A 27,574-nucleotide genomic window follows, 5' to 3' on the forward strand; every position below is an offset into this window, starting at 1 on the left:
TTGCTATATAACTTTCATAACATTTTATCTTAATGTAATATTCTATTTTTAGTATCTTTTATTGATCACCTTATTATAATTCCCTACAATAAATATGGGTATATAATTCAAAATTAATTTTTTAAATTTCTTATGAAAAGAATTATGTCTAATTACTAAGACATATCTTCATAATTAATTTGCCAATGCAATTTTTATTAGGTCTCATATGGTCAGAACAATATAGACATGTTAAGAGGCTGATAAATAATTATTAAATATGACAAAATTGATCAGTCTTACATTTCTAAATGAGAGAGATTAAACTTTCTCTTCTATCTATGGATGAATAATTAGAATTGTTAGAGAATCAGAGTTCAATCAAATCTGTTAGGTTTTGTTTTTATGAATGTAAAATCCTTTTCACATTTTTAAGTGGATGGGATGGGAGTGTTAATATTACTCAATTTGTCTGAAGCTTTTATATAAATATGCCAAAAGTCACAAAAATTATTTTCAATAATATGTTATTGATTTTATTGGGTATTACATCAATTTTGTTGAAAGCAAAGAATTTAAAGCCAACTGACTTGCAAAACAAGTTGTTAAACAGTCACTAAAGTCACTCACCAATGTTTCTTTCAATCAAACTGACTTCACTTGATGCCTGGGATAGTTTTATTGGCTAGGGACACACTTCATTGCAAGACTCTGGATAATGTGAGAGGATCATAATCTGGGTGAAGTAGGAGAAAGGATTATGAAAGGGGAGTTGGGAATGAAGAATCAGCAAAATATGTTCTTTTTCAGATTGGGATTGGAAAAGAATCTACATAGAAGCTAAGGATCTGAAAGTATCAGCATCAGTAAAGGAAACTTGAACCCTTGGAATGTCTTTGTGTACCCTCTGGTGTGTTTATGCCCAACCTTGTGTGAAGACCATGCTCCATGCCACACTGTTGACTTGGCAGTCCAGTTAAAACGAATCAACAGGTAAGGTATTTAATTTCAGTGAAACAATAAAAATCTTAATAAAAGTAGGTCAAGTCCACAATAAACTGAATGTCACAATAGTTTCATATTAATAACAATCGCACTGTATATATTTTTTGTTCAATATTTTGTTGGTAATGTTCATCCAAATGCTGACATAACCGTATATTAGCCAGGATAAAGTATACAATTAAGTCAAATGTGGATTCTGAATATACTTTAAACGCTCAGGTTTTTCAGTATATTTTAACCAGATAATGGGGCAAAGAGCAAGAAATTGGTGTCCTTTCAGGTTCTGACCTGAAGTTTGCTCTTACATGAAGGGCATAACTGAAATTAAGCAACAGTTAATCAGCAGGAATCCCTCTCCATGCTGCTTCTCATCTGTTCTTGCTGCCACCAACCTCCATGATCCCTTAAGCACACAAATTCTATGAACCTCATCTGAGCTTGACAAAGATGTATCGAACACTCTCACAAGATCTTTGTTTCAAATTCATCTTGTACTTATCATACTTCATTTTGTTATTTTGTGTAGCAGGCACATAGAAGTGTATGGCTGTATTACCTATCTGGTAGATTATAACTCTTTGGTCAATATAAACAATCCTAGTGCCTCTGCATTATTTTTTCAATCTACTCTATTAATATTGCCACTTTTTTGCTCTATTTCTACAGCATTTTGCTTTAGATATATATTTCTTCTAGGCAAAATATTTTCTTTAAACCGAATCAGACAAAGTAGTTTCTTTTTTGAGTGAATGTGAACGAATTATATTCATTGATATAACTGAGATGCCTATTGTCTTAGTTTTCTGTTGCCAAGTAAGGAATCACTGCAAACATAATGGCTTCAAGTAATACCAATATATGATCTCACAGTTTTGTGGGTTATAAATCCAGGCACAGAGAAGCTAGGTTCTCAGCTGTATCTTCATCTGAAGTTCAGAGTCCTCCTCCAAGATGATTCCAGTTGTTGGCAGAATTCAGTTACTTGATAGAAACCTACTAGAGGGTCACTTACATACTCGCAGGTCCATGCCATATGACACTCTCCATCTTCAAAGCCAACAATGGAAAACTTCCTGCACATAAAATTTGTGTTCCAGAATTTGACTTTGTTTTTCAGGAAGAGGGCTCCCTGAACTTATGCTCACTTATGCTGGAGCCCAGTGAGGAACATCACTCTTTCTTAAGGTCACCTGTGCAAAGTAGCATTATCCAGGCATTGGAGTGACCATTCCATCATATTTACAAAGCCTGCCTACCCTCAACGGAGAGGATCATGCAGAAGTGTACACCAAGGGGCAAGAATCTTGGGAGGGTATTAGAATTGTGCCAACCGTAGTTGTCTTTACTTTTGTAATCTTATTTACAATTTATTTGAGCATTCTAACTTCTTTTCTAAAGGAATTTTTAAAAGACTTTTTAGAGAAGTTTGGGATTGGTAGCAAAATTGAGAGGATAGTATGGCGAATTCTCATAAAATCCCTCCCCCAACACATGCACAGCCTCCCTTATTATCAACATCTCTCCTAAGAATGGTACTTTTAAAAAACCAAGGTTGAACCTAGGGAATTTTGTTTCATGAAGAAACCTGAAATTATGGACATAGTTTGGAAAATGACTGAGCGTGGTGGTGAAAGGCATAATTTTGAAGATATCACTTAGATTGAAATCCCAGCCTCTGTTCTTTGTGATTTGGGGCAAATTACTTCTCTTTGCACGTGTCTTATCTCTAAAATGGAAATAATATTACCTATTCCCCAGGGCAATTTTAAAGATTAAGTGATTTAATATGCATAAGGAACACAATGTCCAGGAAAATAGAATTCAGGAAGTGTTAGCAATTAGTGTTTCTCTTTCACAGTTACATGGAAGATATTTATTGTTTTAAATCTTCTAGATTTCATTCATACAGTGAAACTGTATTTCTCTAAATATATATCATATCTGATCCAATACAATCTCTAATGATGGATGTAGCAAGCATTTACTATTATGCATGTTCTAGCCTTTATTAATATTCTATTTTATGTCAGACCTGTATGATAAGTTAACAGAAGATTGAAGACAGTGAAGAGGTCTGCTTTGTTGATCCACGTGGAAAGGTGATCCACAGGCAAAGGAACACAGGCACTTTGGATGACTGAGGGCCAGATGTGTTCTAGAAAATAGAAACATGCCAGTGTGACTGGAAGTGAGCAAGGGGGGAATGGGTAAGAGATGACATTGGAGAGAGATCTTATTGGGCTGGATAACAGAGGGTCTTGTAAACCATGGCAAGGACTTTGATTTTTACTCTGAGGAGGCTGGAAGGCCATGGGATGTTTTTAAGCAGAGGCATGCCATGACCTGCCTGTGGCTCCTGTGTAAAGAACAGACTGCATGGAAACAAAGGTGGAAGGAGAGAATCCATGTAGTTGAAGTGAATGATAATAGCGGCTTTAACTAGAGGGGCAATGATGGCAGTAATTAGATTATTCAGAATTATTAGATTATGGATATATTTTGAAGAAAAAGTTCAGAGTATTTGTTGTTGGTTGTTATGTAGTTATGAGGAAGTGAGAAAACTCAGTTGTGCCTCCAATGTTTTGATCTGAGCAACTGGAAAACATGGAATTGCCATTTTCAGAGATGTGGAACCTTGAGAAGAAAAGATACAGGGAAGGTCAAGACCTCAGTTTTAAATATGTTAAAGACGCCTCTTAGTTATGCAGCTGGAGATGTTAAGTAAGCAATTTGAATATATTAATTTAGAATTTAGGAGTGTGGTTTGGCTTTGAGATAGAAGTGATGAATCTTTCAAGAGATGAAGCGTATTTGAAGTCTAAATTTGAGAACATTTAGGGGTCAGTTGTAGACCAAGATGTGAAGAGTACAGGGCAGAGCCCTGGGCATGCCAACATTGCATACAGTGATACAAGAGGGAGAGAGAGAGAACGACTACAGAAGTCATTCTTTGAGTAGTCAGGAGCAGATGGCATCCGGTGAATGAGTAGAACACCTGAGTTTAGAGAAGAGCACTGACAGTTCACTCATTGGAACCAGGGAGAAGACAGAGTGTATACTATTTGGGTATAAGAGTTCTGCCTGAGTTGATGTAATATGGACAGAGAACTTTTTTTTTCTGATGTAAAATATTATTTTTTTATGCATAATAATTAGGATAATAATAGGCCTCTACTTTTTTAATAGGAACTGGAAGGAAATAAAAGGAGAGATAAAGCTTCCTTTTTGAGTGGAGAGGGTTGAGCAGTGGCTAGAAACTAATGGGAAGGGTCACAGAGAAGAAGCCAAGACAAAAGCTGTACCACTGCCAAAAAGCAAGAAGGCTGAGTGCACATATCATGGGTAGGATGTACTTCAAAACTTAAAAACAGCTCAACACTCTCCCCATAAAAGCCAAATGTCCAAAAGCATTTCAGATCATCATGTATTTGTCTACATTTATCATGTCATACCAAACAGATAGTAAACTCTGCACCTATGAAGTTAGATTAGAAATTATATATTTTATTATTAAATAGTATGGGTGATTATATGTAAGTGTACTCTATCCTCATTCCTAATGTCCAAGAAGAGAGGTAGGATTTCCTGGAGAGGACATATGCCTTTGGAAAATATCTTACCCATATTAGAGTAAAATTACTGATACTACACACCAAACAAAAATAACAATAATTATTTCTTTTTTTAATTTAAATATTTTTAATTTAATTTTTTATTTTTTTTTTAATTTACATCCAAATTAGTTAGCATATAGTGCAACAATGATTTCAGAAGTAGATTCCTTAGTGCCCACTACCCATTTAGCCTGTCCCCCCACCCACAACCTTTCCAGTAACCCTCAGTTTGTTCTCCATATTTATGAGTCTCTTCTGTTTTGTCCCCCTCCCTGTTTTTATATTATTTTTGTTTCCTTTCCCTTATGTTCATCTGTTTTGTCTCTTAAAGTCCTCATATGAGTGAAGTCATAGGATTTTTGTCTTTCTATGACTAATTTCACTTAGCTTAATACCCTCCAGTTCCATTCACATAGTTACAAATGGCTAGATTTCATTCTTTTTGATTGCCCAATAATACTCCATTGTGTGTGTGTGTGTGTGTGTGTGTGTGTGTGTGTGTGTGTGTGTATCTTCTTTATCCATTCATCCATCGATGGACATTTGGGCTCTTTCCATACTTTGGCTGTTGTTGATAGTGCTGCTATAAACATGGGGGTGCATGTGTCCCCTCGAAACAGCACACCTGTATCCCGTGGATAATGCCTAGTAGTGCAATTTCTGGGTTGTAGGGAAGTTCTATTTTTAGTTTTTTGAGGAACCTCCATACTGTTTTCCAGAGTGGCTGTACCAGCTTGCATTCCCACCAGCAATGCAAAAAAGATCCTCTTTCTCCACATCCTCACCAACATCCGTTGTTGCCTGAGTGTTAATGTTAGTCACTCTGACAGGTGTAAGGTGGTATCTCATGGTGGTTTGATTTGTATTTTCCTGATGATGAGTGATGTTGAGCATTTTTTCATGTGTCTGTTGGCCATCTGGATGTCTTCTTTGGAGAAGTGTCTATTCATGTCTTTTGCCCATTTCTTCACTGGATTATTTGTTTTTTGGGTGTTGAGTTTGATAAGTTCTTTATAGATTTTGGATACTAACCCTTTGTGCGATATGTCATTTGCAAATATCTTCTCCCATTCTGTCGGTTTCCTTTTAGTTTTGCTGATTGTTTCCTTCACTGTGCAGAAGCTTTTTATTTTGATGAGGTCCCAGTAGTTCATTTTTGCTTTTGTTTCCCTTGCCTCTGGAGACATACTAAGAAGTTGCTTTGGCCAAGATCAAAGAGGTTTTGCCTGTTTTCTCCTCAAGGATTTTGATGCCTTCCTGTCTTACATTTAGGTCTTTCATCCATTTTGAGTTTATTCTTGTGTATGGTATAAGAAAGTGGTCCAAGTTCACTGTTCTGCATGTCCCTGTCCAGTTTTCCCAGCACCACTTGCTGAAGAGACTGTCTTTATTCCATCGGATATTCTTTCCTGCTTTGCCAAAGATTAGTTGGCCATACATTTGTGGGTCCATTTCTGGGTTCTCTATTCTATTCCATTGATCTGAGTATCTATTCTTGTGCCAGTACCATACTGTCTTGATGATTACAGCTTTGTAGTATAGCTTGAAGTCTGGGATTGTGATGCCTCCTGCTTTGGTTTTCTTTTTCAAGATCGCTTTGGCTATTTGGGGTCTTTTCTGGCTCCATATAAATTTTAGGATTATTTGTTCTAGCTCTGTGAAGAATGCTGGTGTTACTTTGATAGGGATTGCACGGAATATGTAGATTGCTTTGGGTAGTATCAACATTTTAAAAATATTTGTTCTTCCTATCCAGGAGTATGGAATCTTTTTCCATTTTTTTGTGTGTCTTTTTCAATTTCTTTCATAAGCTTTCTATCGTTTTCAATGTATAGTTTTTTCACTTGTTTGGTTAGATTTATTCCTAGGCATTTTATGTTTTTTGTGTAACTATACATGGGATTTACATGATTTCTCTTTCTGTCGCTTCATTGTTGGTGTATAGGAATGCAACCGATTTCTGTGCATTGATTTTATATCCTGCAACTTTGCTGAATTCATGAATCAATTCTAGCAGTTTTTTGGTGCAATCTTTTGGGTTTTCTATGTACAGTATCATGTCATCTGCGAAGAGTGAAAGTTTGACCTCCTCCTGGCCGATTTGGATGCCTTTTATTTCTTTGTGTTGTCTGATTGCAGAGGCTAACACTTCCAATACTATGTTGAATAACAGTGGCGAGAGTGGACATCCCTGTCTTGTTCCTGACCTTAGGGGGAAAGCTCTCAGTTTTTCCCCATTGAGGATGAGCGTCGGGTCATTCATATATGGCTTTTATGATCTCGAGGTATGCTCCTTCTATCACTACTTTCTTGAGGATTTTTATCAAGAAAGGATGCTGTATTTTGTCAAATGCTTTCTCTGCATCTATTGAGAGGATCATATGGTTCTTGTCCTTTCTTTTATTGATGTGATGAATCATGTTAATTGTTTTGCAGATATTGAACCAGCCCTGCATCCCAGATATAAATCCCACTTGGTCGTGGTGAATAATTTTTTTCATGTATTGTTGGATCCAGTTGGCTAATATCTTGTTGAAGATTTTTGCATCCATGTTCATCAGGGAATTTGGTCTATAGTTCTCCTTCTTAGTGGGCTCTCTGTCTGGTTTTGGAATCAAGGTAATACTGGCTTCATGCAAAGAGTTTGGAAGTTTTCCTTCCATTTCTATTTTTTGGAACAGTTTCAAGAGAATAGGTGTTAACTCTTCCTTAAATGTTTGGTAGAAATCGCCTGGAAAGTCATCTGGCCCTGGACTCTTGTTTTCTGGCAGATTTTTTATTACTAATTCGATTTCCTTACTGGTTATGGGCTTGTTCAAATTTTCTATTTCTTCCTGTTTCAGTTTGATAGTGTATATGTTTCTAAGGATTTGCCCATTTCTTCCAGATTACCCATTTTATTGGCGTATAATTGCTCATAATATTATCTTATTATTGTTTTTATTTCTGTTTTGTTGGTTGTGATCTTTCCTCTTTCATTCTTGATTTTATTTATTTGGGTCCTTTCTTTTTTCCTTTTGATCAAAGTGGCTAGTGGTTTATCAATTTTGTTAATTCTTTCAAAGAACCAGCTTCTGGTCTCATTGATCTATTCTACTGTTTTTTCGTTTCGATAGCATTAGTTTCTGCTCTAATCTTTATTATTCCCTGTGTTCTGCTGTTTTTGGGTTTTATTTGCTATTCTTTTTCCAGCTCCTTAAGGCATAAGGTTAGGTTGTGTATCTGAGATCTTTCTTCCTTCTTTAGGAAGGCCTGGATTGCTATCTACTTTCCTCTTATGACCACCTTTGCTGAGTCCCAGAGGTTTGGGGTTGTGGTGTTATCATTTTCATTGGCTTCCATATACTTTTTAATTTTATCTTTAACTGCTTGGTTAGCCCATTCATTATTTAGTAGGATGTTCTTCAGTCTCCAAGTATTTGTTACCTTTCCAAATTTTTTCTTGTGGTTGATTTCGAGTTTCATAGCGTTATGGTCTGTAAGTATGCACGGTATGATCTCTATCCTTTTTACATACTTAGGGCTGATTTGTGTCTCAGTATATGGTCTATTCTGGAGAAAGTTCCATGTGCACTGGAGAAGAATGTATATTCTGCTGCTTTAGGATGAAATGTTCTGAATATATCTGTTAAGTCCATCTGGTCCAGTGTGTCATTCAAAGCCATTGTTTCCTTGTTGATTTTTCGATTAGATGATCTGTCCATTGCTGTGAGTGGGGTGTTGCAGTCTCCTACTGTTATGGTATTACTATTGATGAGTTTCTTTATGTTTGTGATTAACTGATTTATATATTTGGGTGCTTTCACATTTGGTGCATAAATGTTTACAATTCTTAGGTCTTCTTGGTGGATAGACCCCTTGATTATGATATAATGCTCTTCTGCATCTCTTGATACAGTATTTTAAAGTCTAGATTGTCTGATATAAGTATGGCTACTCTGGCTTTCTTTTGTTGACCATTAGCATGATAGATGGTTCTCCATCCCCTTATTTTCAATCTGAAGGTGTCTTTAGGTCTAAAGTGGGTCTCCTGTAAACAGCATATAGATGGATCTTGTTTTCTTATCCATTCTGTTACCCTATGTCTTTTGATTAGAGCATTGAGTCCATTGACGTTTAGTGAGTACTGAAAGATACAAATTTATTGCCAGTATGATGCTTGTAGAGTTGGAGTTTCTGCTGGTGTTTTCTGGTCCTTTATAATCTTTGTTTTTTTTTGGTATTTATATATATATATATATATATATATATATATATATATATATATATATGTTTCCATCTTTTCTCTCCTCAGAGAGTCCTCCTTAAAATTTCTTGCAGGGCTGGTTTAGTGGTCACAAACTCCTTTAATTTTTGTTTGTCTGGGAAACTTTTTATCTCTCCTTCTATTTTGAATGACATCCTTGCTGGATAAAGAATTCTTGGCTGCATATTTTTCTGATTCACAACGTTGACTATATCCTGCCACTCCTTTCTGGCCTGGCAAGTTTCTGTGGATAGGTCTGCTCCAAAGCTGATCGGTCTTCCCTTGTAAATTAGGGACTTTTTTCCCTTGCTGCTTTCATAATTCTCCCCTTGCCTGAGTATTTTGTGAATTTGTCTATGATATCCCTTGTTGATGGTCGGTTTTTGTTGAATCTAATGGGGGTCTTCTGTGCTTCCTGGATTTTGATGTCTGTGTCTTTCCCTGGGTGAAGAAAGTTTTCTGCTATGATTTGCTCACATAACCCTTCTACCCCTATTTCTCTCTCTTCCTCTTCTGGGACCCCTATGATTCTGATGTTGTTCCTTTTTAATGAGTCACTGATTTCTCTAATTCTTAAATTGTGCTCTTTTGCCTTAATCTCCCTCTTTTTTTTCTGCTTTGTTATTCTCTGTAAGTTTGTCCTCTATATTGCTGATTCTCTGTTCTGCCTCATCCATCCTTGCTGCTGCTGCACCCATCCATTTTTTACTTCTTTTATCTCTGCAGAAAGGGATTCTAACCTATTTTTGACTCCAGCTAGTATTCTTATTATCGTGATTCTAAATTCTGGTTCAGACATCTTGCTTGTATCTGTGTGGGTTAAATCCTTGGCTGTCGTTTCTTCGTGCTCTTTCTTTTGGGGTGAATTCCTTCGTTTTGTCCTTTTGAAGGGAGAAAAGGAATTAATGAGATAGAAAAATTGAAAGTAAAAAAATATTAAAATTAAAAATTAAAGACACGCCCCCACACAAAATTGAATAGATGATGCTAGATCCTAGATGTGTTTTGGTCTGGGTGTTCAAAGTGGTTTGACATATTAAACAAAAAAAAAGGGGGGGGAAGGAAATCATTTGAGAATTTGAAAAAATGAATACACTGAAGTAGACTAAAATGAGATGATGGGGGTAAAATAGAATTTGAAAAAATATACACAAAAATAAAGACCACAGTAGAAAGAAATTAAAGAAAAATATTTTTAATAAAAATTAAAAACAAATATGATTTTTTCTTTTTCTGTATTTAAGAAAAAATAAAAGAAAGGAAAAAGAGAAAATAGATAAAAAAAGAAAAAAAGGAAATTGAAAATTTGAAAAAGTGAATAGATTGTAGTAGACTAAAATGATGGAAGTAAAATAGAATTTGAAAAATGTACATAAAAGTAAAAAATATAGTAATAAAAGTAAAGGAACATATTTTTAATAGAAATTGAAAGTAAAAATGAAGTTTTTCTCTTTCTACATTCAAGTAAAAGAAATGAAAAAGAGAAAAAAAGAAAAAAGAAAAAGAAAAATTAAAAAAAGGAAATTTTTTGAAAACTTGAAAAGGTGAATACACTGAAGTAGACTAAAATAAAATGATGGAAGTAAAATAGAATTTGAAAAAATTTCACAAACGTAAAAAATATAGTAATAAAAATTAAAGAAAAATATTTTTAATAAAAATTGAAAATAAAAATGAATTTTTTCTCTTTCTGTATCCAAGAAAAAGAGAATAATTGTAAAAGAGAAAAATAAAAAAGGAAAAGAAAAAGAAAGAAAATTGAATAGATGAATCTGCTAACAGATTGAAGGAGGACTGAAATTCTTTCATTTTGCCCTAGAAGTCAGTCTATGTAGCTCTTTATAGTCCATAAACTAAGCTGGCGATGAGACTTGTGTTCTTGAAGAGCGAAGTTGGCCCAGTTGGGCGGGGATCAGTGTAACAGCTCTGCTCTCCACTAGATGGCGCTACTAACCTACTGGGGTGGATTGTTGTGGTGCTTGTAGGTGCATATGCGCATGTGTGGGAGCGGTGAAAATGGTGCCGCCCAGCTACCCAGTCTGTTCTCCCGGGTCAGCAATCACACATCTGTCCTCTGTCTTCAGCTCTCATTCACTCCCCACTTTTTCACCCTCCATGACCAGGCCCCAGACAGTACCTCTCTCCCGAGTTTTATCTCAGATGCGGCTGTTTTCCCCAGCCCCTTACTTCCGAAGGACTGTAGCTTTGACCTGTTCAGCCCCTGTGTGGGAGGGTCTCACCAAGCAATGGCCAAATGAGCAATGGCTGAATGTTGGCTGCACCCAGGAACGCTTGCTGGACCCTGCTGCTGCCGGTGCCCAGAGACTGCGGCCAGGTGCCAGCCTACCCCAGAAAAAGTTTGCAAGACAGTGTAGCAGCAGCATTTCAGGGATTATGGAAAATCACAACAAACATCTGGCACCAGGCTTCACCCTTAACAACCTTGTTCCATCACCAGCGAATGTGGCCGTTTTCTGGAGTCTGCTGGGACCAGGTGGCTTCAACAGTCTCTACCAAATGTCTTTCCAGCAGTGGAACCGCTTTTCCCCATGTGACCTGAGAACCTCCACCTCCACTCTGTTCCTGGGGATTCGCCCTTCCTACCAGAGCACCACCAGGTATCGAGCTGCGGAGTTGCAGCCTTTGTGCTCCCCTTGTTTACAGTCTTAACGGAATTTAAGACTCTCCTTTCTCCTTTCTCCCTTTTTAGTTTAGTCCCTGAGGCTGTTTCCAATTTTCCACTTTCTCTTCAGCTGATTTTGAGGAGGGGAGCTTTTCCCATATTCTCCCCCCCTCCCCAGTCTCTGTCCTCTCTCCGCCCACAATAGTGGTTCCCTACCTTTCATGGCTTCTCGCTCCCCAAATTCACCTCTCCGTGCCGTGTACCTGCTGAATTCTGTGGTTCAGGTTGTGCAGATTGTTGTGTTAATCCTCCAATCAGTTTTCTAGGTGTATTGGATGGTTTAGTGTTGGTTTGGCTGTATTTCATGGGCGTGAGACACACAAAAGCTTCCATGCTGTTCCGCTATTTTGGGTCCTCCTTCAAATAATTATTTCTTATTGACAAAAATACAAAAAGCTTATTGAGAGCCTATGAGAGTTTTTAAATATAACAAGACAAAAATGTCCGAACACATTTAACTAATGAGGCTAAATAATCTTAACAAGACTGATCCAGCTTAACAAGCTGTACAATTTTAACGTACTCTACTTGAATATATTAAACTTTATTTGTTTGTAAGATTGCCTTTATGGACATTCCCTTTAACTAAACCCAAATTATACAGTATTATATATTGAAGAGTATTTTCAGAGGAAAACATTTAAAAATGGTTGATAATTTATGAAAAGAAGTGCAATTTGAAATAAAATGAGATATCACAGTTGAGTTAAAAATTGGCAAAAGTTACAAATATTGATTTTATTTTCTATTGGAGAGTATGGATTTATTCATAAGATTCATTTATACTTGGATAAAGTTTAAACTGACACAGAATTTTTGAAGTGCATTGTGGCAATATATGTTAAAATTTTAAATGTGTCATCAATTTACTTTCTAGGAATTTATTCAAATAAAACTCCCACAAGTGTGCAAAGAAGAGTGTTGAAATATATACAGTGAAGCATTATTTGTACCAGAGAACATTTGGAATAGTTTAAATATATATCAATGTAGGCTTTATTAAGTTATGATGCATCCTATAACCTCTAGACAACAGTTAAAGAATATTTATTAATTCAGAAAAAAGTCCAACATACACAGTTCTATTTTCCATTTAAGATACAGAAGAGCATTGGGTATCGTGGCAGCAGACTGCCTTGAGTGGGCAGTCATGGGCAATAAAAATGATGTGGGATTTCAGTACAACAGTAAAGCCAACAAAACGTCAGCCTGCTTTTATTATTACCATGAATTGGCAATTTAAACAGCATCAAAAAATACTCCTCTCCTCTGGCATAGGTTACTCCCTTTGTACACCTTCACCCCTGCCCTTGATGAACTGTGATACAGCAGGTCAGAGGAAGGAAGAGTAAAAAAATGGGGAGAGGAGAGGAAGGGGGAGAGAGAATATGAACAAGTAGTAAATTTGGGAGTGGCCCCCTATGTTTCAAATGTGGAATCCTATACGTTTTTGCTATATTCTGAAGAGTCTTCTGTGCCATATTATGGGATTTGTCAAACAGTGATCTATGGTCCAAATCTGGACTGTTGATTGCCTTTGTAAAAAAAGTTTTATTGGGACATGGCTACACTCATTCTTTTATGCATGGCTGTGGTTGTTTTCATCCTTTAAGAGCAAAGTTGAGTAGTTACAACGGAAGCTGTAAGACCCAAAAAGCGTAAAATATTAAGTATCTAATCATTTATAGGAAAAGTTTATGGACTTCTGTTATAAGTAATGGAATATTTTAATTATATTTGATGACAACAATTGTTTTCTATTGGGTTGAATTACCTTAATTGTTGAATTATACATTAATGGCTATTTGGGTCACTAGCAATTTCTATCATATTTAATGAATGCCATTTATCAATTCCTACTTTTAATATCTTAGCATTTGTGTGATTTACAAGTAATCTGTGGGAAAGTTATCAGCCTTTCAACTAAATAATTAAGAATTTTCTAATAAGTTGTCCTTGTGTAGAAGGCCATGCTTGGGATTCCGTGTCTCCCAATTCTTTAGAAGTAATATAAAATACAAAAGTAAAATTAAAAGTAATTTACTCTTCCTCTTTCCATAAATATACATACAATTCATGGTAACCAGGTTGCTTACATGGTTTTGGTATGTCTTACCTGTCCCTGTGATACAGTACTCATTAAGTTCCGGAAACAGAACTACTATGTTTATTCAAAAAATAGATGACTTAATTTAAATTACAGAATCTTCCTTTGAAAGAAGTCCAAGTGATTTACGCAAGACCACATTCATAACACATAGTTTAGGTTGCGCACTCACTTAAAAGTCTATTATTTTTTAAGGACTGCTCTCCTTCCAGCCTCAATGATTCAAAGGTGTCTTATGCGTATTTCTTAACAGTCTGTCAGAAATAGACATTCCCTAAACTTCAATTATTTTAATTGTGTGTTTTCTTCTGATTGAAGTGTTTGTTGAATAGAATGATAGGGGGAAAAAAAAGCTTCTGGAATACAAAAAAAAAGGGAGATTGTTGTTACTTGGTGGTATATTCCCAGAGAAGACCAAACCCCTAGAGTTTTACCAAGCCCACCCTGGTGTTATTTGAATGTCGATCTACTTTATCCATTAGATATTCAGTCTATTATTTGATTTTATAAATGGCATATTACAAAACCATTTTTTCCCTTGAAAAATTATTGTCTTCCTTTGATTCATTTATTTTACAACTAACTATTAAGCATTTAGCATGTACAAGGCTCATTTCTAACCACAGAGGAATATGAAACTAGACAAAATCTTTGTTCCCTGAGACTCTATGTTCTACATTCCAGTGTAGATATTCTTGTTCGTTTGCTCCCTTCTCTCCTCCCCTGTTCATCTCTTGAAATTTTACAACTACTAAGCTAACGCTTTTACTAGGGAATTCTGAGGAAAAGGGCAGCCTGAATGCTTGTCAACTCTCCACCTCTCAATTGTTTCTTTGTTGAAGGAGACAGCAAGGACACTCTGCCACTCAGAGGAGAGGGGCTCGGCCTTTTAGCCCAGTAAATGACTTTCCCAGGGGGAAGGCAGCGCCTACCTACCTGCCTACCTACCCAGTCCTGGGAGGGTAAGCTGTGTCTTGCTGACCTTCAGGACTTGCAGGAAACTTGAAAGGTGAGAGAGGGCTGCCTCTTCAGCTTCAGAAGACCTGGGCAGATGCTCAGTAGTTGATATCTGGTGTGTAATTGTACAACCCTTTTTAGCATCGTTTCAAAATGATACACCCCAGTAGAAATGTATGGAGAGAAAAGACACAAGAATAGCAACATCGTGAGATAAAATAGTCTTATACAGCAGCAAGCACCTGTATATAAAATATAACCTCAAAGACCACATGTAAAGAAATAAACTAACAATGCAAGGTGTAGTTGAGAGGAACTATCTATGCAGTAATCAGGTATATATATGATTGGAGAAGGCACCCTGAAAAAATAACCAAATTTGAATGATATTTAGAAAGATTGGTTTAATGAGGAGTTGTGTTTAGCTGAGACCTTAAAAAGATAATAATTTGAATGGAGGCTTAGTGAATTTCTTGAAAAAAGTTCATGTGTTATACACACATATCTCAAACTTGGACAAAGTTGTGGGGTCACCATTTACCAGAAACTTTCCTACTTTGGACTCAAATTAAAATAACTAAAATAATTAAATAATTTATTTATATATTTATTTTAATTAAATTAAAATCATTTCAACACATTTGCTTCATTTAAATATTTGTCTCAAATTATGTCCTCCATACTTTTTATAATACAAATCCACTGAAGTGGATTTTACTCTTATAAATCACATATACATATATATAATGATGATTTTGCATAAAGTCCAAACAAAATTCACATTTTCTTATACGCTCACAAAAAAAGGAGATTTGATCATTGTCTTGGAAATGTCCACCAAATGAAAAAATTTTCTCTGGGGACTTTAGAAATAGGTCAATCTAATGAAAAAGAAAAGACACATTGAAATGCAGAACATGTTCTTCTTGAAAAGATTGATGTATTAAATATTTATGCAAACACATTAAATTGGCAAGTGTATGAAAACATTATTACATATTTATCACCTCCACATCTCATCATTCTGAAAAGAACTTCTTTCATATAAAACTAAAATGGATGACTATAAGTTTTCCAAAGTCACATTTTTCAAACTTCATAACATGGAATGGTTTGTTTTTCAGAGTTTATATTAATTCACATAAATAATAAAATTAGTGCTGACACTAGAAGGGGCTAATAATGTATTCAAAATAGGAGCAGTCGAGTCCTGTTTCTTCGTTAGTGTTTCTCCACAAACCCGAACTGGAGCCCCCTGATATGAAAGATGCTCCGTAAAAGTGAATGTTCACTCTGAGAAATAAATGAGCTCTTTTAGGTCACAGAGTCATTTAGCCAGAAACTGGTTCTGTGGCAAAAGCCAAATGTCGTCAGGGAATTAATGCATTTCTAAAGTACCTAACTTTTCCTAGAGGGTAATAAATCCTGATGGAGTCCGAAATTTTATGGTCTTTGGGAAGTGTTATTTAAATTAAAATTTAAATTGACTACACTTCTCATTAAAAGCCAGAAAGTTGAAATGATTTTATATAGGCTCTAAAAATATTCACGTTTAATACAAACTACCTTATTATGATGATACAGTGTTCTGTATTCAAAGCTCTCTTTCTGCTTCTTCTCTGCTTCTACTTCTTTTTCTGCTGAGCTCTTTTCTCCATCTCTTCCAACTTTTCCTGACCTCCTTGTTTGATTTTAACCACACTTCTGTTTACTCTTTTACTCCTGAATCATCCCTCCACCCATTTCCAGAAGCTTCTGTTACTTTACTGTTCTCATCTGCTTGTGTCTCTCCTTTTTCAACTTTCCTCCCCTCCTCGCTGTTTCAAAGAAAGACAACTACTTTAATTCATCATTCCTCCTCATGTGGAGTCCTCACAAGCTCTCTGTGCTTTGATTGTTTTGTCACAGGATCAGTCCTGCAGTGGGGTAGCATGCCTCTGGTGGTGGATTTAACTTGACTATTCCTACTATATACCAGAGTAAGAAAAATCCATATCATAACATGGAAGAGATGGAGAAGGAAGAGAGAGAAAAGGCTATGGCCTCAAGTGGCTTTTTTTCTTGAAGTTTATTTCTTTTGAGAGCGAAAGTGTGAGTGGGGGAAACAGCAGAGAAAGAGGGAGAGAGAGAATTCCTAGCAGGTTCTGCCCTGACAGTGGGACTTGATCTCATGAACCTTAAGATCCTGATCTGAGCTGAAATCGAGTCAGACACCTGACTAAGCCACCCAGGCAACCCTCAGGTGGCTGGTTTTGAAAGAAACTTGGATTTTAACCCTGCTTGAAATTGACTTTGACCTCTCCTTCTGTAATCCAAGCCCCTGTTTGTCTGTGTGTGGCTATTGTGTACTTCTCCAGCCCCCGGCAGCTCTGTGGTCATTTCTCCTTTACTGTCTACATGCACTCAATGGATCCAATGCTCTGTGCTGTGAAAGGTCCCCTGCCTCCTCCAGGTCCCTGTAGGTTGTCTGGTTTTTGTTTTCCTTCTCACTACTCATTACTGTTGGCATGCCACAGCTGATTTCTGGAATCCGTCTTTGTTTCGCCCCTTCCCTGTACTGTTCTCCCTTGACCCTGCTTCTCCACGACTCGGAATGCAAACCCTTGCTTGCTCACTCTCCAAGCACCATTCTTTTAGGAAAACACTTTCACTGAAGAAGGAGGGATGAAGGATAAAGGTTAAGCTAGGGAACAGCACAGCATAGATAATAACATCAAAGTGAAACTAAGTTCGTTAGTTTGATAGCTTCTTGGTCATACGCACCTCAGTCCTTCTCGCCACTTTGTGCCACATTATGCTCTTTCTGGAGATTATTTCCCAAATCCTCTTCTCCCCATGCAGGTACCCTCAAGCTTGCTGTCCCACAATCAGGAAGAGATTCTCTATTCTTGCTACTTTATTACACAGAGTGATTTATTTCGACTGCTGTAATAATTTCCATAAACTGTGTGGCTCAAAGCAAAGCACATTCATTCTCTCACACTTCTTGAGGCCAGAAGTCTGGAATCAAGGTGTCAGCGAGGCCTTGCTCCCTCCAAGGCCCCAGGGGATATTCCTTTCCTTGTGTCTTAGCTTCTGGTGGTTCGGGGCAGTCTCTGTGTGTGGCTGTATCATGGCAGTCTCTTCATCCTGTGACTTTCTTTTCTCCAGTTCTTCTGTCTCTTGTAAGGAGACTGTCATTGGAGATAGGGCCCACTGTGTAATCCAGGATGATGATCTCATCTCAAGATTCCTAAAATACCTACAAATAAGCTTTGTCTGCAAAAAGGAACGTTCAGAAGTTCCAGGAATTAAGATATAGGCTTCTCTTTTGGGGGGCTGTCATTTGACCTGCTGCACAGGCTCAATCTAAGCAAACTCTGGTTTTCTCAAGCATCACAATGAGAGGCAGACAATGTAAGTGTTTTCCCAATTTAAAGGAGGAAGACCAATTCTGTCCTCCAGAATACTTCTGTACTTTTAGGGCTTTGAGAGCAAATTACAGTTAGATTTTATTTTATTTTATTTTATTTTTAAATTTTATTTATTTTGAGTGAGAGAGAGTGCGTGCAAGTGCGTGCTCAGGGGAGGAGTAGGAGAAATGGAGAGGGAGATGGAAAGAGAGAATCCCAAGCAGGGTATGTGCTGTTAGTGTGGAGCCCTACATGGGGCTTGATCCCATGAACCATGAGATCATGGCCTGAGCTGAAATCAAGACTTGGAGGCTCAACCAACTGAGCCACCCAGGTGCCGCTACAGTTTGATTTTACATGACATTTTTCTTCTCATTAAAAGACCCAACCCATTAAAAATGGTTACAAATAATGTAACATTTTACATATGGGAAACTTCTAATAAAAAAAAGAAAAATTTGTATATATTTATACAAATGCCTTTGTATCTTTGTGTATGTATGTGAATATGTAAAAATGCATATTTCTAATCCTCATCTATTTACAACTGTACACTGTGCTTAGTCTTAGCATCTAATAAGTCTGTTCAATATTTTAACAATTTACAAAACTTACTATTTTTTTGTTTTTTTCTTTTAATTATTTAAGGAATGATTAGTCATTGTAGAAAACACAAACTTTTTTTTTTACAAAAGGAAAAATTGATTGTCTGATTCTACTGGAAAAAAAATAATCAATTTGGGGGCATATCCTTATTTTTCTCATGCGATTATGTCTGTATGTATATATGAATCTATATACCTATAACTACATCCACATTTATTTATACTTTTGATTATAACAAATCTGGACCATACCCTGTAGTTCTATCCTTGATTTTTTTCATTTCTCCAGTTAATATTATGTTGCACTTTTCATTTTATTTTATACTAGGATCATTATTATATATATTCTATCTACATAGTACATCATTGTTTTGATGTCCTATAAATTATTATCATTGGAGATTATTTTCACTAGTAAAATGAGCACTAATGTTGGTGAATATACTTATTCATACATTATTATAAATGTGTATCATTATTTCTTTAGGATTAATTCTCAAAGATAAATTTTCTGACTCATATGATGTATGTGTTGTGGCAGAGATTTCTAGTCATATCCCAAATTTCTCTCTGCTTCCGAGGAACCAGGTACCTCATTTCCCAGTTCCACCTGCAGTTGGGTGTGGCCACGTGACTGAGTCCTAGTCAGTGGCATAGAAGAGTATGATTCTTTTGTGCCATCTCTGGACTAAGATAATTGACAAGCAGATCTCCTTCCTCCAGGTCCTCTTTCCTCTGGGGTGCCAGGAGGCAGCAGAGGAAGAGGTATGAAGGACAGAACAAATGTGTGCTCCTTAGCCACCATGTGGAGTGAGCTACCCTTTAACTGAACCAGGAACATTCATCTCAGGGGTTGGTCGAGTGAAAGATACTGGTCTTGAGCCATTATATATTTAGGATCTTTAAAAAAACATAACTGCTTTATGGTAAGTAATACACTTGTTTTTAGAAGCTTTGATACATATTGTTAAACTACATCACTCAAAGTCTAAGCAGTGAGGGTATCCCTGCTGCTCTCTTTAAAAAAAATTTTTTTTATTTGAATGTAGTTGACATACAATGTTATATTAGTTTCAGGTGTATAACATAGTGATTTGATGAGTTTATAAATTAAGCTGTGCTCATCCAAAGTGTAGCTGCTGTCTGTCACCATGCAACACTATTACAGTATCATTGACTGTATTCCTTAGGCTGTGCCTTTTATTCCCATGACTTACTCATTCTATAAATGGAAGCCTCTATCTCCCACTCTCTTTCACCCATTTTGCCCACCTTGCACCCCTTCCCAGCAACCATTCATTTGCTCTCTGTATTTACAGGTCTGATTCTGCTTTTTGTTTGTTTGAGGGTTTTTGTTTCTTTTAGATTGCACATATGATTTCTAACCAAGATTATATTCAAACGTTTACAGTCAATTTTAATATTTACTAGAAAAGGTCTGGTAATACTTTCTAGAGATTCTCCTACATTTATTCTTCTACATGACCATTATAATCATGTTGCCAATTTTCCTATAAAGGTTTAAAGGAGATGGTTAAGGCTGCAACTGATGTAAAATTAGTAATTTTAGCATTCTTTCATCATTGAAACGTACATATATTCTAATTATTTATTGTTATGTTGCTGTTATAAACTGTTTTGTATGTATAGATTTGCAAAGTTAAGTTATTTTCTTGCATGAATTTCTTGGAAATATGGGAATTCAGATCACTAGTAGCAATAAATCTACAATTGTTCTTAAAGATCATAGTTTGCCTCTCATAAAGAATATGTACGGACAGTTTCATCAGAGTAAGCCAGTTTGACCCCAAAGTCAAATATCCTGTGTTTTGATATTAGCATTAGTTTTTTTTCAACATAAAGAAAATAAAATGTTACCTTACTTTTCATTTAATTGCATTTCTTCTGTATCAAAATTAAAGTTTATAGGCAGATATTGAAGTTTATAGCTTCTAGGCGGGTTCAAATTCCTTTAATGTAAATTATTTATTATCTTTGTTCACTTATCTGTTGGGGTCTTGATTTGAATAAATTGTATGTATTACAGATGGATCATCCTTGTAGTGATCTGTACTTAATTAAATTTTCTAGGATTTGTTTTTACTTAATTCAACAATCCATCAGGAACTAGACTAATATACTGTATGTGAGCTATGTACCTAAGTTAAGTTTTCCACAAATTCTAATTAATTATTCTCATTTATTAATTTTCTTGTCTCTGTTATTTCCAGATGTTACCTATGTCGAATAAAAAAGTTAAAGTTTCTTTCAGACATTTTCACTATATTCTTTTTATCTTCATGAAACTTATTTTTGTTCTAGGAGCATACTGTTTTGATTACAACTGTTTTGAAATGTGACTTGATATTTGATTGGGTTGTCAGCCTTCTTAGTTTTTCTACTAAGAAACTTTTTTTTTTTTTGCAACTTAAATAAGTTGTGTCAAATGGCAAGAAAACAAGTGGGAACTCTTTCATTTAATGGGCACGGTATCCACTCCACAGATCAACTTATGTAAAAGCACCTTTTAAAAAGTATTGGTCAATAGGTCACTATTTCCATTGTGGAGGAGTCATAAAATACTCCAGAAGTATTTTGCTTACAAATAGTGTGTTTTTCGGGTGCCTGGGTGGCTCTGTCGGTTAAGCGTCTGACTTCAGCTCAGGTCATGATCTGTTTGAACCCCGTGTTGGGCTCTGTGCTGACAGCTCAGAGCCTGGAGACTGCTTTGGATTGTGCAATCTCCCTCTCTCTGCCCCTTCCCTGCTCACTCTCTCACTCCCTCTCTCTCAAAAATAAATAAACATTAAAAAAAAATTTTAAAAAGCAATGAAAAAAAACACAAAACAAATAAAACAAATAGTGGGTTTTTCTTTTTTTACTGAAGTATAATTGACATAATATTCTGTGTTTCAGATGTATAACCTAATGATTTTATATTTGTCCATATTGCAAAGTGATCACAGTAAGTCCAGTTAACATCCATCACCATATAGAGTTACAAAATTATTTTTCTTGTGATTAAAACTTTGAAGATCCTCTCTCCTTACTACTTTCAAATATGCAATATGGTATTCTTAGCTGTAGTCCCTGTGCTGCACATTACATCCCCATGACTTACTCATTTTGTAACTGGAAATTTGTATCTTTTGACCCTCCCTTCTTCCATGTTGCTCACCCCCCATCCCCCACCTCAAGCAACAACCATTCTCTTCTCTGTATCCATTAGCTTGATATTCTTTGTTTTGTTTTGAAAAACAGGTATTTTTAAAAGAGAACTAAGAAACATGTGATTATTGCTTAAAACAAAACTAAAATAGTATTATATGAAAGCATCTCCTTTATTAGTAAATCCAAATATACATACACATTGCAGGCATTTTTCCCTTACTTGAAATATCACCAGATATATGCCCATCTTCCCTGATAACTGTATTGTCTTATATTCTGCATTTCCTCTAATATGGAAATCCAGAAAACTTCAAGAAGATTTGGTACAATGTCTTAAAAGCTCAAGGGTTAACATGAAATGTTTCATATTATTAGAAGTCAGGAAATGCAGCTATTTTTTTTTTTGAGTAATGGAACTATATTTATATCTGGAAGTTAATTAGATATTATGCCTTATAACCAATATGGTCTAATTCATAATGAAAGTATTTTATGAAAAAATAAAGATTAAAATTTTCATTAAGACCTTTTGTGTTGGCAGTTTGCCTGTGCAGTTGATTTGCATAAAGCATGATTAATGATAACTAAAGAAATAGTCTAACAGGTACAGGAAAATGAAAAATTATCCTAATGAAAGAACATTTTATGGGGTAAGCATTTCAACAGCAGAAACCCCCATTCATTGGAAGTCTGTGACATAACATAACTGTGAAATGGTAATAAGATAAACTTAGTAGCCAGTGTTCCTTAGTTTGACTTGTTTACCTCTGGCATGAGTTTTCTAAGACAGAGGCTGGTAGTCCCGATTCTTTCTAAGAACTGCTCAAAAGTCACAGGCAAATAACCAGTTCAGCACAATTTGCCAGCACAAATGCAAACATTACAAACCAATTCATGTGCAAATAACTGAAAATGTGAAAAGAAACGGAGTAAAAACCTATGTCTTCTCGTATATTATTATTAAATTGCTGGATTACTTTCTCATGGACACATTTGAGAAGATCCAGTTTACAGCTCACATAGTATAATTTATGTGGCTTATGACAAATGTTTTCATATAGCCTTCATATAATAGCCCCAGGCCATGTGATATTAAAGATTAACATACGAATTTATATTTTGAATACAAAATTTAATAAATACTATTAATGCAAAATAATGTTAATAAATTATGGAACTTGTATGTGGAAGGAATGCATTGTAGAGCTCATTTATTTCAACTATAGTTCTTGACATAGGCTACAGTGGTTCAATACAATCTCTATTCTGGTTGAGTGACTATTGATTTTTTATAATTACAGGGAGAAAGCTGTGACATATTTACCATTTTTTTTACTTGTAATAAGGATGGGCTTCGTGGACATGAGACCTGGGTGGTTGCACAGGGTGTCCCACTGTGAAGGGACCCACACTTGGTTTAGTGTTCTGGTATTAATAATGCCAGGATACTAATAACATTTGAATAAGAGTTCCCTCCTTTTCATTTTGTACTGAGCCCTGCAAATTATGGAGCTATAATCAAATATTCTCTTGTATTAAGATTATCAATTACCCTCATTCCAAAAACTTCAGTCCTCTGCAAAAATCTATGATTTATCATTCTTTCTATACTTTCTTATCCTTAAAGTTCACAAAGAGAAATTATCAAGGGTAGACTGGTATGATTTTCTACTGGTCATGTCTTTTAACTTAATTTTTTTTCTTGATGAAATGTAATTTTTAAAAATAATTTATTTAAATTCCACTTAGATAGCATATGGTATAATATTACTTTCAGGTGTACAATTCAGTGATCCAACACTTACATACAACACCCGGTGCTCATCACAAGTGCCCTCCTTCATCACCTGTTTTCGATTACAACTCATGCAATTTTTTTTTCCTTTTAGAAACTATGTGAATGCTGTTGCAACTGCAAGCCATATTACGTAATCTCCTATTTCACCCTAAAACAGAAAAAAACACAGTAAGTACCCTTATCTACTTCCCCTAGATTCAGTGGTCTTTACCATTGTGCACCATTACTTTCTCTCTCTCTCTCTCTTCATGCACGCACACACGTTTTTCTTATGAAAATAAGTCATTTTCATTTCAATTTTCAAATAACGAAAATTATTTTCATTTGAAAATAAGTCACAGCCGTTTTGACATTTCACCCTGAAATAATTCAGCTTGTGTCTTCTAAAAACATTCTCCTGTATAACCTGGGTACCATCCATGATATTTTAACTTGATCCAATAATATTTTCAGATATTATTCCAATTTAAATATCTCTATCCTGAAGTATCTTTATAGATTTTTTTTTAAAAACTAGCATCCAATCCAGAATCAGGAATTCCACTTGGTTCTCATGCTACTAATTTAGCAAAAACATCTGTATTTCCTATTTTTCCTCCAGAGAATTTTCAACTTGATGAAAGCTGGAGCCCCTGTGGCTTATCCTCCTTTGATCGTCCAAGGAGGCTGAGTGATACAGGATAAAAGGCAATGTGGTGTAAAGAGTCTAGGCCTTAAGTAATATGTGCATGAATCCTAGCTCTACCACTTTGTTCTGTGACCTTAGATATTCTCTTTAAATTCTCCGTGCCTCGGTGTCCTTCTCTCTGAAAAAGTAGCCATATTACCTACAATAAAGCCATTGTTGTAAAGTTGAAATGATATGACAAATGTAAAAAACCTTGCAAGTGGATGGCAATTCACAAACATTTCCTCTTTCCATCCTTCCCTCAATGTGTGCTGAGAGTGGGTTTTTTTTCCAATATGTAGAGTGAGATTGAAAGAAAGAAAAAAAGGAAATGTTCTATCTGCCAGTGTTAAAAACCTTTTTGTCTTGTATCATCTCCAAAGTGCTAACAGATTTTATAGTATATCAAGTATACTGAGATTCACTTTAAATTTCAAGGGTATATACAATCAGGTTGTATTTTGAAACTGTGGCACCTGGAAATCAGAAACAGTAAAGTTTAGAAAATGCACCTTATGTGTAAACGAATGGTTACCGCCCTTGAATGTGATGTGGCAAAACTCCAGGAAAAGCAGAAGAGGGTCACAGCTACAATGAATTACTCTCCCATCCTTCCAGACTCTACTGGGATTCTGAATGCCAACAGGTGTGATGATGACCCCCCTTTCTTGCCATTTGCTGGCAGGCAAGACTCTCTTCTCTCTCCAGTTTTATCAAACTGGACCAAAGCTTTGGAAATAGGGAAATGAGAACTCCAAAATGCTGTGTGAACAGCAGGGACTGTGGGTTCCCTTTCTTTTTGATTCTGTCATCTGAAGTTGTTCTCTACCTCCTGTGCTTCTGGGGCTTTTCCATGAGGAGGAAGAGGGTGGAATGGGACTGGGTACCTTACAGTGGGAGGCTATGGATAGGTCTTCTTTGGTTATGAATTTCTGAATTTTAATGGGAATGCGATGTCTTTCTTCTGATGACTCAGGACAACAGCAGTCAGCCTCAGAGGTTTCTCTATGCTGTAGTTTTGATTAATTAAACTGAAACTTTTTTTCATTTGAAGGCAAATCTTGGAAATACTTTTTAAATAAATCTATGAGATCTGTTTGATTTCTTATCATTTGCCCTGTATTCTCATGTTTCACAGTATAAATGTAGCTCTCTGACTTACCGGTGTTTTGCAAAATTAGTTATTAAATCTAAGTCTGAGGGACTCGTACCCTAATTTGTTTTCTTGACTTTGATTAAATAATCATCCCTGTCTTTGTTATTTGATCTGCTATGAAGCAGTACTAAAAACAGTACACTTTCTGCCTTAGGGACTGCAGGACCCTTTAATCCTCTTCAATCCACTTTTTAACCTTGTTGGTTCATTTTAGGGGGGAACGTCACTCTTCTAAGGATTTTAAAGATGCTGCTAAAAAATGCTCTCTCTTTCTCTCCCCACATCCTCTCCTTCTTCCCCCGCTTCTTCTCTTTCTCTCTTTCTTTTTTGGTATGCTTTAAGCTCAGATAGAACTTGGCATATGAAAGTTTGTATTTACTTTTAGATTTGCAATTGTGAAAATGCTAAGGCTCTTCATCTTTTACCGTGACTTCCTATGCAGGTGCAGGTAAATTATGCCTGTAAGAAACTAGTTTGAAACAGTTACCCTTCATAGAAAATTTCACTAACAGTTAAGACCTAGGAAAAGAGAGATTGGTTAAAAAAAAAAAGTCCGTGTAATTGGGGCGGTTTGGAGTCAGGCACGTGGTAAGCCTCAAACTTCTCATTTGAGCCTTTCAGTGAGCTTGGCCTGGCCAGGGTTTGGCCAGTTCCCCGGAGTTGTGGCTGGAGTTTGGATCAGGTGCTGATTAGAGGTAAACACAAAGAACGACTAGTTCTGTTTGGAGACATAAGCGGAGTTAGACACTAACTGGTTGAAAAACATTGCTTTTTCTTATTTCAAAACCTTAAACCTCTATTAAGCTAAATATTAGGGTAAAATGGAACAGACCTGTAAAAGTGAAAAAGGCCAATTTGAGAGAAGAGATGCAATTAGGAAATCAATAAGACAATTTAGAATGAAAGAATCAGTAGAAGAAATGTCTGGAAAAGGAAAATATTACAATTTGTAGCTTCTGAAGACTTTCTCAAAAAGTGTTAAGTTTGAGGAATTTATTTTAAAAATTGTATCACTTTTCATAGTCATGCTAACATGATAATTTGTTTTAGTGAAAATCAGAATTACCTATCTGTAGTCTCTTTTATGTATATGTATGATGAAATCAGAAAATGCAGACCTGCTTCCCTTTCTGGCTCTGCGGTGGTCTGGGTCAGCACGGTGACAGCACCTGGGTCCTGGGTTTCTATGCTGCTAGCGAGGTCTGGCTACAGCTGAGGCAGCCTGTGTTGAGTGGCACCCACAGCAAGAAGGAAAGACCTTACCTACCTCATCATGCTTCTTGGGCTGGGACTGAGCATGATGAATGCTTCCCTGAAGAGCACCAGACATCCAGGTTCATCACTTGCCTCCAGTTTCACATCAGGTCGAGCCCCTTTCCTGGGGAGATGGTAACCATATTCTGTTCATAACCCTCATGTGAATCCACTGCCCATTGGTGATGAAAGTGAATAGAGAGAACCTGGGATCACTTCCGAGGCCCTGAGACCACAGCACTGGTTTGGATTGTTACTCTGGACACGGATGAGAAAAGTGCACGGGACATCAAGCTCACCTTCTTTACTTGTATCAAATGATGACCAGTGTACTGATCTTCCATTCCTTTGCTTGTGGAAGAAGATTGGCATAAATAAATTAACTAACTAACTTAGATTGGTCGCAGGAAAGAAAAGCCCAAGAAACCAACCAAACAAAAAACCCAGTAGAGAGCCAGCTGGTAGGGGACTAGCTGTGTTTCCAATTTGCTTCACTTGAATATTTTTAAGCTTCCCTAGGCCTTACTGTCTTCATCTATAATATGAGGGATTTAATTTAAAAAAAATTTTTTTTCAACGTTTATTTATTTTTGGGACAGAGAGAGACAGAGCATAAACGGGGGAGGGGCAGAGAGAGAGGGAGACACAGAATCGGAAACAGGCTCCAGGCTCTGAGCCATCAGCCCAGAGCCTGACGCGGGGCTCGAACTCACGGACCGCGAGATCGTGACCTGGCTGAAGTCGGACGCTTAACCGACTGCGCCACCCAGGCGCCCCTTTAATTTTTTAACTATACTTTAAAAATTGATTGTAACATACATTGAGTGAATAAGCAAATCATATGATGAATATTATTTGCCCCCCAGGATCGACCTTTGTTCCCCTTCCCGTATTAACCCCCAAAGGTAACCACTAACCTGACTTACAACATCATAGATGA

The 27,574-nt window shown here is 36.4% G+C and overlaps 1 long non-coding RNA gene across 1 annotated transcript; it reads left to right on the forward strand.

Annotated features, from left to right (window-relative positions):
• The first annotated feature begins 791 nt into the window (after positions 1-791).
• Positions 792-27,182, forward strand: LOC123607641. The gene is made up of 3 exons (XR_006716829.1): positions 792-972; positions 23,649-23,725; positions 26,745-27,182. It is a non-coding gene; the product is annotated as an uncharacterized LOC123607641 (long non-coding RNA).
• Positions 27,183-27,574: the final 392 nt, after the last annotated feature.

This window comes from Leopardus geoffroyi, chromosome A2 (genome assembly GCF_018350155.1).
Source record: "Leopardus geoffroyi isolate Oge1 chromosome A2, O.geoffroyi_Oge1_pat1.0, whole genome shotgun sequence".
In the NCBI taxonomy this organism is placed as follows: domain Eukaryota; kingdom Metazoa; phylum Chordata; class Mammalia; order Carnivora; family Felidae; genus Leopardus; species Leopardus geoffroyi.